Genomic DNA, 16,887 nt, shown 5'->3' on the forward strand with positions numbered 1-16,887 from the left:
TCTAACCCTCCTTCTTATCTTTGTAATGTTTTGTCTTCGGACATGATTTAATGATATGCTTTCCTTCTAAAATAAATAAATAAATAAATAATAAAAAATAATCTGGGGATGGATTTTCAATAAGTGGAATTGTGCATTTTAACACACATTGTGGTGCATTTTAATACGTATAATAGTGCATATTTTAGCACATGTTTTCTAATATATGTAAATAGTGTATGCTTATAATCTGACATGAGGCACGTTGTGGTACATTTTAATACGTAGAATGATGTGTTTTATTAAGTATATTGATGAATTTAAGTGAATAGGTGCATTTGGTATATTGTGTGGAATGGTGTGTTTTATCGGTCCTCAGGTGCATTTTAGTACATAGAATGGTGTGTTTTGTAATATATATATATATATTGCGCGTTGATTTAATGAGTTGATATGATCAAATGGTTGAAAATAGGCCGCACGGCCAGACCTAATGACCTAGGTGTAACCACACCTAATTGCCTGGTCATTAGGTGGCCGTGTGGCCTATTTTCAGCCATTTGATCATATCAACTCATTAAATCAACGTGCAAATATATATATATATATATATATATATATATATATATATATATATATATATAAATCTGTTCAAATGTGGTCGCGTCTTCCTGTCCGGCCGTGCGGTTTACACCACTCAATGTTAAGAAATGCACCACAATGAAAATGCATAAAAATACCTCATAACTCCCATGTTTCTAATTGTGCATTTCTTAACACTGTGTGGTGTATTTTTTCATACATAGTGGTGTGTTTTTGGTGATGTGTACCTAATAGTGCATATTTGTGTGATGTATTTCTTAACATTAAGTGGTGTAAATCGCACCGACCGTACAGGAAGGCACGACCACACCTGATTATAACCATATATATATATATATCAACTTGTGTATTACAATAATACAAGATCAATTAGTATCTATTTTATCGTTGGTCTCTCAACACGATTGATGCACACGTCCATATTTAAGTCAACTTAGGTTTATGTCATTCATGGTATTATATATGCTTAAATTATTTTTGTTTATAATTTGGTCATTTTCACACACACATATATCTGTGTGTAATCAATAATAATTTCTCAACTTGTGTATTACAATAATACAAAATCAATTAGTATCTATTTTATCATTGGTTTCTCAACACGTATGATGCAGCACACGTCTATATTACACAAGATTTTTTATTTTTTTTTGAAAAAAAGATATATTTAAGTCAACTTAGGTTTATGTCATTCATGGTATTATATATGCTTAAATTACTTTTGTTTATAATTTGGTCTTTTACTAGTACAAACTTGACAATAAATATTAGACTATAGGCAACTGTTATTTGAAAAAGAGCAGTTAAAAAACGCACGGTGGCGTTTTAGTAATATTTTAAACAATAATAGCAACTGTTGTATGAACACAACAGTTTCTAAAAGTTCCATTCTAAAAAATCGGAGCCTTTTAACTACTGTTCTAATAACAACAGTAGTGAAAAAGTACTTAAAATTTTATTTAAATGCTATTGGTCAAATGAAATTAAAAACAAAAATGCAATTGTGGGCTTTGCAATCTCCCTCGTCTCCACTCTCCACAAACCCTAGCATTAGGCGACGACTGCGAGACTCGGCTATCATCGAATAGAGCAGCTGCCACGAGGACGAAGGCTTAAGCGCAGGCGATGAGGACGAACAGCAGCGACGACCACCATCGGAGAGAGAAGCTTCGACGACGAACAGCGGAGGTGACGATGAAGGGCTTGAGCGCCGGCGACGAATGAGGAGTAATAGCGTTGTCGACCAGCCTAGCGGCGTGAGCGGACCGGTGGCGACCTCCAGCAGCTACGGAAGCGTCGGCGGCGAGGATAGGCGCCACATCTCCGGCAGCGTTCGTGTTCCCAGGTACAGTTCGTTTTTTATTTTTTTATTTTTTATAATCTTGATTGAGTGTTTCCAGTGAAATGGAGAATTTCCATAGTTGGTAACTCTTCTCTGGTTAGCCCTTGATTTCCTGTTTTTCCTATTGAAGGGTGTGTTCCATTACGCCTAAAAGTCTAAACTAATCGTAGAATGTGAAGTCTTTGGTTTTAGTAAGTTTTTCTCATTTCTTATCCTTGCGCTGGTGTTTAGATCTACTAATCCATTGATTTCTTCGCATGTGTAATTATGAATCTTTGTTGGTTTGATTCTGAATAGATTTTTTTTTTCAAGGGATAAGATGGAATCTATGGACATCGTTGGTAAATCGAAAGATGATGCTTTGCTTCCCAATGGTTTTTATTTTTCCAGTTTTGTGTCTTGAATTCTCGATTTGTTGTTGTAGTTGATTCATGGTTTTGCCACAAGGATTTTTATGGTTGAACTATTCTGCAAAGATATTTTCTTTTCCTAATTTTTCCCATTGAAGCTTCTTTTTATTAAACTTTGAGCTAATGGATGTATTGAAAAATCAAGTACATGCTGGCTGATTTATGTTGATTTGAAGTTAAACTTTACTTTTTGTACAATTTACTAATTTTGATCTTTAGAAAGGCAAATACTATGATAACTGTACAAAAGGTTGAAGTTGATTTAACATTTTGTTATTTTTTATCTAATTAGTCTTTAGAGCAGATACTTGGAATGCTTATCAAGCTTGTCAAGGATATAAAGGCATAAAGCTACAACATCAGCATAAATATGTAAGTTTAGTACTGTGCTTTTGTCTTCAATAACAAAGATATTAAGTTGTCTGCAAGGACTATAACCTTCTTTTTGAATCAGGGATCACCAAGCTAGCTAGCTCTACTAATTAAAACAAATAAATTAGATATACCAAAGGTGATTTTCCAATATCTTCCCAAGATTTGGATCTTTTTCCTGGAATTATTTATATGTATCACATAAGTTCCATCTTTTTATTAAGGTTCTACCCAAGTAATCAGTATGTGTCATATATATATATATGTGTGTGTGTGTGTGTGTGTAAGTGTGTGTGTGTGATCCTTAAAGAACTTGCCTCAAGGAGATTATTGATGATGTTTCACCTATCAGAGAAGTATAATTCTTAAAGTATTAACTATTATGCCAAGTTGACCATTGCTCCAAGAACTATTTGGTTCACTTGCATATAACCTCGAAAACTAACTTTGTGTTTAATCATCTCTATTAGGACAAGCTAGCATATTTTTGATTAAAGGAACTCAAGGATGTTCACAACTTGGTGTATCAAAGCAAGGAAGGAAGTAGGTATGACACTCTCTTACATTATGTAGAAAGATCAAACAGTTACTTAACTACTTTCTCTGTTCTTGAAGAGGATCATATTTCATATCATTTAAAAAAAATTGGATGAAGGGTTTTCAGCCTTGTACTACAGACCATTTATATTATTGTTTTTCCATCTGTTTTATGGTAGCAATCGCTGCAATCAAGTACTGAAAACCTATAGTTGATGAGGCTTTCAATTGCACAGCCCTTTTATGTAGGGATTCTCCTGCTATTTGCTTTCTATTTTAAGTTTAAATTGCTTTAAGTTTTAGGAGTTAAAAAACTGTCATGACTAGTGTTAAATACTTGGTTTAGAAGTGGTCAAACTAGCCTCCTGATTCAGAATTTATCCATGTATTGCCCCAATTTCAGGTCTTACAAATTTGAAAGTTTTACAAATCTCATCCAGCAAGGTAACTGATTGTGGTGTTACTTTTCTGCAAGGTACACAGTTTACTGGATTGTGCCATGCTGAGTACTTTTATGATGAATTAATTGAGGAAAAGATTCTTTGTAATTGTTGAATTAGGCATATTTAAGAAGATAGGTTGTAAATTGAAGTATATTATCTTGGGTATATTATAAATTGAAGTATATAATATTCAATTATCATGCTAATGGGAGTGAGATAAGTGATACAGTGGAAACATGGTAAATGTTTAACTTCCATTTTTGTTAGTTTTGGTATTAATTGAAGGCTAAACTACTAATACCATATAAACTGTCCACCAAATTAATGGCTCATTTTCAATTCTGCATGAGCATAGCACATCAAATTCTAATAACGGCATATACTCATCTCCATTTATGATCAAATCGTTACAGATCTAATGGAGTGTGAATTGGATCATAACTTCTGGCAAGTACATTGTGGATCTTAGAAGGGGCTGTATTTTAAGATTAAGAATCATGTGTTTTTATATTGCCTTATATAAATTCTAGTTCTCAAAGTATTCTTTTATGCTCTCTTTATTTATATAAAAAATTACAGTTTATTAAAGTATTCTTTAGCCTCAAAGATTCAATTGGGTGTGAACCATATCATAACATTTAGCGACTTCATTTTGGATCTTATATTGTTAGATAGATGCGCTATCAATTTTTGGTTCTGAACTTTTCTGAGTAATTGTTTCTGGCTGATTCTGCATCAAATTTGGAATCAATTGCAGGTTGTGGATCCTTGTGAAGATTTAACTATGAAGATATTCGAATTGCCATACTAAATGCAACTCAAAGGTCGTGTCTCATCACAACTGTCCAACCTTATCTTCGCCCCCTTTAATTTTTCTTTGGTTATAATTCATCTCCTTGTGGTTATGAAGACAGACTTTAATGTCATGGAGGGTTGAAAGTTATAATGAAGAAATAATATGTATTATGTAATGAGCCAGCTAGAGAATAAGTTAATAATTGAGTTTTGTTGAGTTTTAACTAGATAATTTTTACAAGTTAATAGTTTTTAACTTAAAGTGATGTAATTTTTATTTTTGGAATTGCAATTTTGAATTTTACTGCATATGAACTATGAATGTTGATTATATAGTTTCGTTATAGATGATTATTAGTTAATTAGGATATATCATTATTGATGGATGGATTGAATTGATTATTGTGGATGATCAGATTAGATTATGTTGAATATGGTTAAAAGAAAATGTGCTGCAGCAGGGAGCTAAATTTTTTTTTTTATATAGAAAAAATAAAAGAACAGGCGTCTTTTGGCAGATGCCTGTTAATTTTTTTTAATTATTTTTAAGACTAAAAGCGTCTGTTGTTACAAATAACAGACGCCTATAGTCAGCTTAAGGCATCAGTGAACAACAGACGCCAAAAGTCTATACTATTAGCGTCTTGTTCATATGCACCTGTTGTAAAAGAGACGCCTTTTGTATTTTAAACAGACGCAAATGACCTATTTTGTACTAGTACAATTTGTAATCAATAATAATTTCTCAACTTGTGTATTACAATAATACAAGATCAATTAGTATCTATTTTATCATTGGCTTCTCAAACCAATGGGGTAGCTCAAGTGACAAGTGAATTCTTAGTTTGGGAAAGAATATCTGAGTTCAATTCCCACTAGCAATGATTTCCGCTGGATCTGCTCTTATGCCCCGACAGACTATTACATGAACAGAGATAGACCGGTGAATTTACCAAACAAAAGAACCATTGAATTGGTTTCTCAACACGATTGATCACGATTGATGCAGGGATGCAGCACATGTCTATATTTAACAAGATACTTAAGTCAACTTAGGTTTATGTTATTATATATGCTTAAATTACTTTTTTTTATAATTTGGTCTTTTTCACAAATATGTGTATATATACATATATACATATTTCAGTCATTAGATTATATCAAGTCATCAAGTCAACACGCAATATATATTACAAAACACATTATACTACGTACTAAAATGCGCCAGAGAACTGATAAAACACATCATTCCACACTATAACTAAATGCACTTATTCACTTAAAATTCATCCGTATACGTAATAAAACACATCATTCTACGTATTAAAATGCACCACAACGTGCATTACATATATTAGAAAACATGTGCTAAAATATGCATCATTCTACGTATTAAAATGCACCCCCTATATTACTTAGAGGGTTTTCACGTAAAATTTGTGTCTCCTTCATTTTTATTTTTCGCAAAGTATTGTTGCAATTCTAATCTATCCGACTTCCGCCGGCACAATATGCACCTCATCACAATCATTATCTTGAAAACTACTGCATGTAATTTTGAAAACATTTACTATCTAATTAAAAAGCAGGGACCAAATGGTGTAACATGATTTCGAGTAATAGTTGTGAATAGGGGTGTGCAGGATCCGAATTACCCGCCCGACCTGCCACCAGGAAAGGAGAAAACCGATCCGCCCCGCATTCGAATTGAAGCATCTGACCCGTTCCGCCTATAAGTGAAGATATTTATTTTTCGGATAGGGTATGGGATTTGGTCATCCGACCCGCCCGAATATCCGAAATACAATAGGGTTAGGGTTTTGAAGCATTCCATACGACATCGTTTAGTGATGTTTATATATATACACATATGACATATGTAGCCAGCGCAGTCACTCCACTCATTCGCATCTCGCCATTTCTCTTATTCTCTCTTCTCTCCTCTCGACTTCTCTGAGTTCTCTCTTCAAAGTCATATCCGTTCTCTCAGTAGTCTCTCATGAGTCCTCAGCTCCTCTGATTCTCTCAAACTTTCAGTCTCAAGTCTCGGTGAGACCAAACTTACCGGTGGACGGTGGAAGCCCTGGCTTGGTCGACAACTCGACGGTGGTGAACTGGTGAGACCATTCTTCTAATTACTCTATTGTATTTGATTGCAATGATATAATGGGAGAATAAATAATTTAATTTATTGCCTGCCAACTATTATGTATTGTAAATGCACATTTGTTATTATTCGACTATTCCAAATAAGTGGTCACGTGATCGTAAGAATTATAAGTGTTTAAATTAATAATAACTTTATTTTAATCAAGCGGCGGAGTTAGAAATTAAAGTGGTTCAAACAAAGATGCTCATTGCCATCTTGTACATGTCATTAATTAAATGACTACCAAATATATATATATATATATAACCATATGATATAAGATCTCCACTTGTGATAGAACAAATATATAAAACACAATCATAGTTCAATTCAAGACCCAAAACAGCCTTGTGATAATGCATTTGAACAAAAACTTTGATGTGTGCACACATATATAGGATTCAAGAAGTTTAAACGAAAATACAGTCTTATCAATCAATTTGGTGTCAAATTCAAATCATCAATAGGTGAGCCTTCAATTGCGTATAGATCATCACATGATGGTGCGAGAACCAAGACCACGGGCACTTGATTAAACCCTGCGGCCAGCGTTTGAATTATCAGAGTGTGAACTAGAGTTCGTAAAGTTGCCAAGTACCTTCTGGTCTGATGGCATCACTGTTACCATTCCAAATGGAAGGTCTCAGGTTCGAGTCCCATCCCAATCAAGGATGTTGGCATTATCATGTTGTTTGAGCAGATACTATGTGTAGATTAGATTGTAGTACTAAAAAAAAAAAAAAAAAAAAAAAAAAAAAANAAAAAAAAAAAAAAAAAAAAAAAAGAGTTCATAAAGTTGGGAATGCCAAGCGCCCTAATCCAACCTTCCAGGTACTACATAAAAAATAAATAAATGAAATAAAATAAATAACAATAATAATAAATTAATAATGCACCTTGTGATCTAATGACATAAAATTGTTATAAATGGAAAGCCATAAATTTGAGTCTCGATGAACAGATACTACATTATAACTCTTTGTGATACTATGTTGAGAAAGTAGCGGCTTCAAAAACTTAATAAACTATGCTAGGTTGTCGATCGCCTATGGGTTGTGGGGCTAGTACGGTTAGTTTCTGTGATTTAATCACTAAAATTGAAGTTAGTGGGGGTTATCCATCACTTAATCGAATCTTACAGGTAATACATAAAGAATTAATTAATTAATAATAACAATAATAATTAAACTAATCTCCCATCCTAAAATTAAAAATGGCATATACGCAGTATTACATATGGCATAGTATGTACACCAAACAAAGAGTAAATGCACTAGGTAAATTTGACCTCGTAATCCTAGCTAATAAAAAATCATAAGGAGGTATACTAGCTTAGGTCGTACCAGTAAGCACTAGGCAAATTTAGCATTGTAACTCTAACCGACAAAATACTGCAATGAAGTAAACATGCTTAGGATGCTCATGTATACATTTGTAAAGCTTGTCTTATAACCCTAGAACGCTAAGGAACACAACGAGATAATCCATCCTAAGTTGTCCACAGTTGACCGGTTGTGGACTAATAGTAGGTGTTAGTTTCTGTGATAAAATTGCTAGAATTGAAGTTAGTGTAACTTACCGAAAGGTTGGTGGTATTGGAATTACGAGAGTTCTGAGAACTATTTGACGTGGTAGAGCTCAAACCGCCAACCAACCTATTTTGTCCTACATAATAATAATAATAATAATAATAATAATAAAACATGCTAGGTTGTCCATCTGTGATGTAATCGCTAAAATATTGAAGTTACAGGCTGTTTGGTTGGGAGGAGAGAATTAAGGGGAAAGAATTGTAATTCGGTGGAATTTTAATAGTAGTAGTAGCAGCAACAGCAGCAGTAGTAGTAGCAGCAGGAGTAGTAGCAGCAGTAGCAGCTAGGGATGGCAACGGGGCGGGGCGGGGGCGGGGAATGGGGTCCCCGTCCCCGTCCCCGTCCTCGAAACCTCTCCCCATTCCCCGACCTCGCCCCGTTCCCCGGCGGGGATTTTCGGGGACGGGGAATCCCCGCGGGGAATTTTTTGAATTATGCCAATTTTAAAAAAAATACTAATAGTATGAAAATTTCATATTGTTAAGCCTTGAATTATTAAATTGTTTCAAACTCCTCTGAAGTCCAACGTCCAAACATAAGTACATAACAAAACAAATGAACTTTAAATCTTCAATTCTCAATTTTTTAACTCTCAAAGGTTCAAGTAGTAGTCCTCAACTAGCCAACTTTTCATTAATAATACCGAGTAATAATTTGATAAAATAAAATTAGTTTAAGATATAAACATCAAACACAGTAAAATTAATAAACTATATGTAGGCATGTAGCATAATGCAAACCAGATATTTGAATGACAAAAACTTGTTTTGTAAATATACTGTGTGCACAACCATCTAAGTAAATATACTGTGTGCACATTTGAATGATTCAAATAATAAAAAATACAAATTAAATTTGAATGACAACTTGTTTTGTATATATACTATGTCGACAACAATCTAAGTATCTAACAAATTATCTAACTAGATGTATGTTCACAACAATCTAAGTATATTATATATTATGTTATATAAATATATATTATATATTATATAATATTTAACGGGGATTCGGGGACGGGGTTGGGGATCGGGGTCGGGGCCGGGGCGGGGAATGCCCTCCCCTTCCCCGTCCCCGACGGGGATTGGCAAATTGGCCCCATCCCCGCCCCCGTTCCCCGAAAAAAATCCCCGACCCCGCCCCCGTCGGGGCGGGGATCGGTTTTCCCTATCGGGGGCGGGTTGAATTGACATCCCTAGTAGCAACAGCAGTAGCAGTAGTAGTAGCAGCAGTAGCAGTAGTAGTAGTAGTAGTAGTAGCAGCAGTAGTAGTAGTAGCTGGTTAAGAGCCAAAGAGAGTTAGGCCTAAAATGGGTAGAAAAAATGGCGGTCAAATTATTTAATCAAATGGATGGTTCAGATGAATTATTTAATCAAATAGATGGTTAATATAATTCAGATTAATATTATTAATAGAGATTACCTAATTTAACCTTACTTTTATGATTATCCGTTAAGTTTTCCGTTAAATATTCTCTTCTTCGTTAATATTCCGTTAACTTTTAACTTACCCATTAATTTCTATAAGAAAGGTCATAGGTTCGAACCTCATCTCAATCAAATTAGACATAATTAAGTTTCTCACTCTATTTTACTCTTATTAAATTAAATAAATTAGTAGCTACAACAAAAAATGATACATATGTATTTCTTTAATTTAGAATTATGTGTCTACAATACCTTTATTTGAAAAAATTATTCATTATCAAAAATTAAATTAAATAAGAGAAATAATTTCATTAGTTATATTGTCTTTATTTTCTCTATTCTTTACATTCAAATTTATCAATTGATATTCATTACATTGTCCATTATCTTATTTTTACAATATCTTGTAATTAAATATCAAAGTTATAGTACAAAATAATGTTATATATTTATTTACCAAGTATTTTATTAATACTATGAAAAAAAATTAAAATAATTTGAAGCTAATTGTATTAACTACTTGGGGATTGGTTGACAAATAGAGTACTCAAATAATAACCCAACAAATTGAAGCGGAATCACTCTATTTTACTCATATTGAATTAAATAAATTAGTAGTTACACCAAAAAATGATACATATGTATTTCTTTAATACCATGAAAAAAAATAAAAAAGAATAGTTTGAAACCAATCATATTAACTACTTGGGGGATTTGTTGACAATGAAAGTACTCAAATAACCCATTACCCAGCAAATTGAAGCGAGAAACTACCTTTTAATATCTTTGGAATACATAATATTTTAAATTTTCAAATTTTTATTAATTAATTTAATATTTTTTCTTAAACTAGGGATTTCTTTATCCACAATAACTCATTCAACAATAATGGTTGAACCAAATGAACCCCAAGCAGAACACCTAAAAGAAAGTCCATAGCTCGCCTATATCATAATCTCATTGCATGACGTTGTCATCTATGCTACCAACAATATCCGAATTGCAAATAACACACTACCAACAAAAAGGAAGAGAACAAATAATAAAGATGAAGACAATGACAATGTTNCGGGGAATTTTTTGAATTATGCCAATTTTAAAAAAAATACTAATAGTATGAAAATTTCATATTGTTAAGCCTTGAATTATTAAATTGTTTCAAACTCCTCTGAAGTCCAACGTCCAAACATAAGTACATAACAAAACAAATGAACTTTAAATCTTCAATTCTCAATTTTTTAACTCTCAAAGGTTCAAGTAGTAGTCCTCAACTAGCCAACTTTTCATTAATAATACCGAGTAATAATTTGATAAAATAAAATTAGTTTAAGATATAAACATCAAACACAGTAAAATTAATAAACTATATGTAGGCATGTAGCATAATGCAAACCAGATATTTGAATGACAAAAACTTGTTTTGTAAATATACTGTGTGCACAACCATCTAAGTAAATATACTGTGTGCACATTTGAATGATTCAAATAATAAAAAATACAAATTAAATTTGAATGACAACTTGTTTTGTATATATACTATGTCGACAACAATCTAAGTATCTAACAAATTATCTAACTAGATGTATGTTCACAACAATCTAAGTATATTATATATTATGTTATATAAATATATATTATATATTATATAATATTTAACGGGGATTCGGGGACGGGGTTGGGGATCGGGGTCGGGGCCGGGGCGGGGAATGCCCTCCCCTTCCCCGTCCCCGACGGGGATTGGCAAATTGGCCCCATCCCCGCCCCCGTTCCCCGAAAAAAATCCCCGACCCCGCCCCCGTCGGGGCGGGGATCGGTTTTCCCTATCGGGGGCGGGTTGAATTGACATCCCTAGTAGCAACAGCAGTAGCAGTAGTAGTAGCAGCAGTAGCAGTAGTAGTAGTAGTAGTAGTAGCAGCAGTAGTAGTAGTAGCTGGTTAAGAGCCAAAGAGAGTTAGGCCTAAAATGGGTAGAAAAAATGGCGGTCAAATTATTTAATCAAATGGATGGTTCAGATGAATTATTTAATCAAATAGATGGTTAATATAATTCAGATTAATATTATTAATAGAGATTACCTAATTTAACCTTACTTTTATGATTATCCGTTAAGTTTTCCGTTAAATATTCTCTTCTTCGTTAATATTCCGTTAACTTTTAACTTACCCATTAATTTCTATAAGAAAGGTCATAGGTTCGAACCTCATCTCAATCAAATTAGACATAATTAAGTTTCTCACTCTATTTTACTCTTATTAAATTAAATAAATTAGTAGCTACAACAAAAAATGATACATATGTATTTCTTTAATTTAGAATTATGTGTCTACAATACCTTTATTTGAAAAAATTATTCATTATCAAAAATTAAATTAAATAAGAGAAATAATTTCATTAGTTATATTGTCTTTATTTTCTCTATTCTTTACATTCAAATTTATCAATTGATATTCATTACATTGTCCATTATCTTATTTTTACAATATCTTGTAATTAAATATCAAAGTTATAGTACAAAATAATGTTATATATTTATTTACCAAGTATTTTATTAATACTATGAAAAAAAATTAAAATAATTTGAAGCTAATTGTATTAACTACTTGGGGATTGGTTGACAAATAGAGTACTCAAATAATAACCCAACAAATTGAAGCGGAATCACTCTATTTTACTCATATTGAATTAAATAAATTAGTAGTTACACCAAAAAATGATACATATGTATTTCTTTAATACCATGAAAAAAAATAAAAAAGAATAGTTTGAAACCAATCATATTAACTACTTGGGGGATTTGTTGACAATGAAAGTACTCAAATAACCCATTACCCAGCAAATTGAAGCGAGAAACTACCTTTTAATATCTTTGGAATACATAATATTTTAAATTTTCAAATTTTTATTAATTAATTTAATATTTTTTCTTAAACTAGGGATTTCTTTATCCACAATAACTCATTCAACAATAATGGTTGAACCAAATGAACCCCAAGCAGAACACCTAAAAGAAAGTCCATAGCTCGCCTATATCATAATCTCATTGCATGACGTTGTCATCTATGCTACCAACAATATCCGAATTGCAAATAACACACTACCAACAAAAAGGAAGAGAACAAATAATAAAGATGAAGACAATGACAATGTTACTCAAAAGAGAATTAAAGAACACTTAAAAAAATTCAAATTTTAGTATTTATTTAGACTATCATTTTTAGACAAAATATTTAGACTATCGATTTTACAAGGTTGCAAACATTTATTTTAGTAATAATTATAATGAATTTTCTATATTATCTTGGATTCATATACTTTGAGTCAGATATTTAAATAAAAAAATTCGACATTCAATTACCCAAGTATAAACTTCTCCTATATAATCTTGCATTGATATACTTTCAAATATTTATTTAAATATAAACATTGGGCATTAACACATTCGCGCAATGCGCGTATAAAACTAGTATTTCTAGATAAACCTTAAAACCTAAACATTAATGCTAAATTCTAAGCAATAAAAAGTAAACCATTAAACCAAACTAAAAAGGAAAATGTTAAACAAAACCCAAAAAGAAAAAAATTAAAATCTAAAAACAGAAATAAATAAGTAAATAAAACAGCCAAATAAAACATAAACTCTAAAAGGTAAACTCTTAGTGCATTGCTCTAGAACCGTTAGCTCTAGCCAAATGAATGACTGATTTATGTTCTTAGTTTTATTTTGATAATAACTCTCATATAAAGATAGAAATTTATAGTTCAATCAATTACAATCAGCTTTACTTTATATACATTTTTCAAGTTATTAAACAAACTTGAGTGCTATATATAAAGTGGTGTAAGTATATATGTTGGTTTAAGGATTACTTTTTGGCAGATGTGAAATGAAAAATAAATTTTTTTTAAACAAAATGAGAATGTTTATTTATTTTATTTTCAATAAAATTAGATATTATAATCCACTGAATCAGCCACTTACACGTGTACAATAAATAAATAAATGTGTGATTTGATTTATGAGTACATACATAATTGAAAACTCAAGCGTGTTCGATCGGTTGAGTAATCTGGTTCCTCCATTGCCAATGTCGGCGTTCGTGTATAAAGTGTTAATAGTATTAGGGTGATCCAGCCAAGTAGGCTTGATAACCACAAGATTCCAAGTTCAGCTCTCCTTTGGAATGGTCTATTGGGCTGGTCAACTATTAGTAAACTATGTTGTTTACTTCCTTTGGTCCTTACTCTTTAAAAATTAGGGTTACAAGGTCAGAAAAGTTTCACCGGATTACATTTTCAAGTAGTGACTACTAATTTTCTCCTAAATTAAAGTGTTAGTAATAGTCAAAATGAAGTTCAACCAAAGTACACTTATGAATAGCGATTACAATTTTTTTTTCATAAATTAAAATATTAATAGTATCCGACTATCCAGGCAACCTGATACACCTGTATGACTTTATCATATGCATAGAAATTTCTAGACATTTATTTGTGCTGGTTGCGTTTATATTGACTAGATCTACGTTGTCGACCTATGATTATTTAAAGACTTGGATGATAATTACTAGCTGTCTTATAAGTTTAATGATAATAACTGGTTGTCTGGTTATATACTATAAGTTTTCTAATTTAATACACCCATTACCTAATATTCATAACCACGTACCCGGTCCACCCATGGGTTGACCAGTTGACTACAACCTTAAAGGAGACAAATTAATTGGTATGTGATATTTCCTACAATTTGACATCTGATCTAACTTTTAAAGATGAAGTTTGTTGTTCAATCAACTATTACTGAATTGCCTCTACAATTACTTTTTCTTATTAGCCGCCATTTACTGTAGCATCATTTTTTCTTTTTAATTCGATATGCAAATTCAATATTAATTCAATGTAGGGTTAACCATTAACCAATTTCTTAGTAATTTATGAAAATAAATTTTAATCCAAAATGATCGAGAATAGACTAATAGAGTGTGATAATTGTAGGGGTATGAAGTTTTTTTATTAAATTAATTTATTATAAATTAATAGATATATATAAGAACAAAAAATTGTCATGAATTACATTATTTAATTGAAAATTTTCATACTTAGTCCCAGAACTTTTATAACCATATTAATTAAAAGGCCTTTTTATTTGTTTAGATATATAAAATAAAATCCCTGTAGGTAGAAGTAGATAGCGTGGGTTACCTTCGGTTAAGGGTTGTAGGTTAATTTTACTATAATTCAAAGATAATGTGCATTAGAACATTACTTTTCTCCTATTCTTGAATTTCAACAAGTTTTTAACAAATTAATTAATTATTGAAATTGAAAGGAGGTGCTTTGTCTTAACTAAAAAAATCTTAAGAGGATAGTTGGATTACTCTTGATAGGGAATATATCTCAGGTGTACGGTCCTGAGTATTTGGTACGTAGACCGTATACGAGTATGGGTATTAGCCTATAAAAGGGACCCTAGCCCTTTAGGTTGAGGGCCTTTTTCTCCTCTCCCGGCTCTCTCTCTAAAAGGAACCATGATCTCTCTTCTCTCTAAAATTGTGAAGGTTAATCAATAAAAGATGGGAATTGAGAGCTATTTTGGGATCTTTTCTTGGTTGTTCATGTCATTTCCATACAGATTATATACATGGATGATTTTACGGTATCAACTCTTTATATGTTCTATTATATGATTTTAACATGCTCTCTTTATATGTGCGAACTGATTGCTTTTGAGTGGCTCCAAGCAACATATAGATTGTAGTCTCTTTTTATTAAATTGAAAGATGTATTCCGTTTAAACTAATAGTTAAATTACAATTTTATATGTTATATTCTATTATGCACACTCAACAATTGAAGGGGCAAAGTGAAAAGTGACATAAACTAGAGGACAAAATATGTCATGAGTATTAAAATCATGTGACTAAAAATAAATATAATTTCCATTTAATGCCAAAGTAAAAATAATTTTCATTTAATGCCAAAGTTTAATATAAAAAAATTATAATTAAAACAATAAAAATGTTATAACTATTATAAATAAAATTTTCCTCTTTCTTAGATGGTGTCTTAGAATTTCTTTATTAAAAAAAAAAAAAAGATAAAATAGACCCTCGAACTTTAGCTGAAAAGTCAATTAAGCCCTAAACTTTTTAAAGGTACAATTATACCATCAATAATTTATTTTAATACAATGAAGTCTAAAAGCTGGTTAATGACCTGTTATATTATAGGTCGTCATTAGGGTTCATGCAACATTCCCGCAATATTTCAGGCAACAAAGTGTCCAGCGATCGGTCACCTTCTCCAGTTGAGAAGGCGACCTTGGTCTCCTTCTCCAGTGGTCGTTTGCTTTGTTGCCTGAAATATCGCCAGAATGTTGTCTGAACCTTAATGACCTATGATAGTAGGTCATTCATCAATTTTTAGGTTTCATTGCATCAAAATAAATTATTAATTGGTATAATTATTCAAGAGTCTATTTGATATTTTTCTTTTTAAAAAAATGAACATTTCTTTCAATAATTACAACTTACAATTCATACTTTGGTCCGCAACTAGAAGTCTAGAACTCCTATAAGTAAGAGTCGTATAGGTTAGGTTGTCCGTCATTCTCCAATCTCCTGACGTGCGTAGATGAAGTTCACACCATCATTTTTGGCAATTTCAATGATTGATTTAGCATTTAACTTAATAATAACTCGTATAAAGTAAGGCCGGAGAGATGCTTTCTTGATTTAAACTAATTAATTATAAATAATTTAAATGAATTTATTTTTTGTGATCTTTTGTTAATTAAAATCACAATACAAACATTTTCTATAATGCTTTTTCAAATTATGATGGTAAACTTTTCTATAAATCAACGTTGACACCATTCTTCTAATTACTCTATTGTATTTGATTACAATGATATAATGGGAGAATAAATAATTTTATTGCCTGTCAACTTTTATGTATTGTGATAGCACATTTGTTATTATTCGACTATTCCAAATGAGTGATCACGTGATTGGACCCCATACTACTTACTTAAGAATTATAAGTGTTTAAAAAATAATAAGCTTATTTTAAGCAGGCGAGGGAGTTAGAAATTAAAATGCATGGTTATTTGATAGTAAATAGTAATGTTTATGATTTAGTGTGAATCAAACAAAGATGCTCATCGCAATCTTGTACATGTCATTAATTAAATGACTACCAAATATATATATAACCATATGATATGAGATCTCCATCTCCAC

The 16,887-nt window shown here is 31.7% G+C and overlaps 1 long non-coding RNA gene across 4 annotated transcripts; it reads left to right on the top strand.

The window, feature by feature from the left end:
- Positions 1-1,595: 1,595 nt before the first annotated feature.
- LOC116002778 lies at positions 1,596-4,843 on the top strand. Of its 4 annotated transcripts, XR_004094547.1 has the most exons (7): positions 1,596-1,927; positions 2,055-2,115; positions 2,627-2,706; positions 2,789-2,845; positions 3,177-3,253; positions 3,647-3,718; positions 4,444-4,843. It is a non-coding gene; the product is annotated as an uncharacterized LOC116002778 (long non-coding RNA). The 4 variants fall into 4 exon arrangements; XR_004094546.1 differs by lacking the exon at positions 2,789-2,845; XR_004094549.1 differs by lacking the exon at positions 2,789-2,845 and having other exon boundaries at positions 3,647-3,687.
- The last annotated feature ends 12,044 nt before the right edge of the window (positions 4,844-16,887 follow it).

The sequence above is a fragment of the Ipomoea triloba genome, chromosome 13 (assembly GCF_003576645.1).
Source record: "Ipomoea triloba cultivar NCNSP0323 chromosome 13, ASM357664v1".
Classification (NCBI taxonomy): domain Eukaryota; kingdom Viridiplantae; phylum Streptophyta; class Magnoliopsida; order Solanales; family Convolvulaceae; genus Ipomoea; species Ipomoea triloba.